Source organism: Limulus polyphemus, unplaced genomic scaffold, assembly GCF_000517525.1.
Source record: "Limulus polyphemus unplaced genomic scaffold, Limulus_polyphemus-2.1.2 Scaffold7003, whole genome shotgun sequence".
Classification (NCBI taxonomy): Eukaryota; Metazoa; Arthropoda; class Merostomata; order Xiphosura; family Limulidae; genus Limulus; species Limulus polyphemus.
The window spans coordinates 27,063-29,825 of NW_013672613.1; positions in this window are offsets into that span (position 1 = coordinate 27,063).

The window sequence follows — 2,763 nt, forward strand, 5'->3', positions numbered from 1 at the left end:
AACTTATATTAAAGTTTTTCTTCATTACCCATTCAAGCCATCTCCAAGCATTATTAGTTACTTGCTTATACTGTCACTAGATAACGCTAACGTCGACGATTGCTTAAGTATGGAATAATCTTACTTGACAGTCGGTTGACCAAACATAACGTCTGAAATAGTTGAAAAAGAATCGCCATTACTACCCAAATATTTTATCCAATATTAAAGTTACGAGCATTGAATGATATTAGAGTGAGATCCTTTTCTCTCGCAGTCACCTAAGAGTTTTCATACGTCTGTACTGCATTCCATATTAATTAATTCCCGTTGTGTGCTTGTTTGTCCGCGAACTCCTCAGGGTTGCTTGGGGGAGGGAAGACTTATCTAGGAAGATAAAACACGTCCAGAAGGTCATCCAGGGACGGTGAGGGTCCAGGAGTAAGTTTTAATATTTTGTGTTCGTTTCTCCTTTCTTCCGAGATTTTGAGGGCGCCATTTTTGAAACTGTATTTATACCCTACTCACAAGTTAATACCCACCTAGTTAGTTAAGATAGTGACAGAGTATGTTTATCATTGGTACTGTATCACAAACCGAATAAAGAAACAGTGATGATTACACTGTAAATACTAATGCATTGCATACATGGACAAGGCCCTAGTAAGGGTCAAGAGCTGTACTCGTGAGCGGAGTACAAGACATGACCCCTATATAGTAGTAACAATAGTATCCTCCCGTAAAAAGTAAACCAGCCGTAAAGGAGGGAGGAAGAGATGGTAAACGTACCTGTCCCTCCCTGGTCTAGAGAAAAAGACCTAGATACGAATAAAGAATTCAACAGTGGCATGACATCAATCTTAGCACACTTAGTTAGATAGTGGCAGTAAATGTCCTAACGATTTTTTTTCCATATACGGACCCCTTAGCTTAGCTATTGAAGTAAATGGATAGTGGAGGAGCTTGATCGGTACACTGGGGTCTCTGTGAATCATGAGGGAGGGGGTTTTAAACCCGCAGCAGCGCTTGGGTATCTTATGCGATTAAGAAGCAGACAGCTGCTAAAAGATATAAATTTATTAAAGCCAAACATTTATGTCAGGCTTAGTAGACTAAAAATCGGATTTCGATACCCGTAATGGGCAGAGTACAGGAAGGTTCTATACTGGGAATACGCAGATTACTTATGAATTTATTACATGAACCATTAAAACTGCCTGTAATCACATAGAACTAGAGACGTAATATAAAGATTTTTCAGGTACACAAACATACTTATTTCTTAGATTTCGTTTCAAATGATATCTATTGGCACAGACTCAATTGAAGATTACTTTAATAGAAAATTTTATAGTTCACTAAAAATAGGAGATACCATTAGGTGTTTTCCCCAGAGGGTGAGCAGTAAGTTTACGGAGTTACAACGTTAAAATCTGGAGTTCGATTCCCCGTGGAGAACAGAGAGCAAATAGTATATTGTGTAAGTTTGCTCTAAACAAACAAACATTCACTGTCCAAACTCTAACATCATTGTAAATACAGCAAAACAAAGAACTTAGTTTAGTAGATAATATGCCTTTTCCACAGATCAAATATTTGTTGAAAGCGTTTGTTTGCCGTAGATGTGAGGCCAAATATTCCAGCTTTAAAACTAAAACATTACATTGCTAGCTACACAATGTCTTTGAAAAACCCGGATTTAATAATGATAATAAAAATACACACGTTCTTGGCCTATTCATCGCTACAACCGATAATCTCAACCCCAGAATTCATCTGTCCCGGTTTTCAAAACTACTTTCGAACACAAAACAAGTTGAATCTTCACAGAGATGGTAGAAAACAAGACAACTTTTGTTAGATGTTTTCAGACAAGCTTCTATCTGGCGTATATTCCAATCTTATTTTCTTTCATTGCAAATATTTTGTACGTTTATGATAGACAATACAAAACACCGAACAGTATTTGATTTTCGCTATTCCGATGGATGTTTTTGACAGATTAAAGTTACTTTCAAACCGTTTGTCATCCACCAGAGATAGATACGTATGAACCAAATTTCTCTTTTTTCGAAAAAAAGAATATTATGATTAGAGATTTTAAACCTTTAAATATAAAGTATATTGAAAGCCTTACAAAAGATGTTTCGATTATCTAATTCCAGAATTTGTCTTTATTTCATAAGAACTTACATTGATAGTGAAACGAAATATAGATGTTATATTTTTTATATTAAGTTAACATTAAAATATACACCGTTTCTTCTTCACATGCAGATTCGGAAGGATATAAAGGTACAATACGGTTTCGCAGAATACATAAAGACAAATAACAAGCTACAATTCGATTCATGGATTTATCTGTACAACAACCATTTACATGTGATGTGATAGGCCTAAATATTGTTATAAAAACAAGTTAACTGTAATGTTTATTTTTTTTATCCAGTTAACTCCATGATAATTGTCAAACTCCACGATCTCCGGTTGGCCCAGTTTTATAACATACTGCCTCTTAATTTGTCCATCTTAACTCCAGTTAACTCCATGATAGTTGTCAAACTCCACGATCTCCGGTTGGTCCAGTTGGGATAACATACTGCCTCTTAATTTATCCGTCTTAACTCCAGTTAACTCCATGATAGTTGTCAAACTCCACGATCTCCGGTTGGCCCAGTTGGGATAACATACTGCCTCTTAATTTATCCGTCTTAACTCCAGTTAACTCCATGATAGTTGTCAAACTCCACGATCTCCGGTTGGCCCAGTTGGGATAACATACTG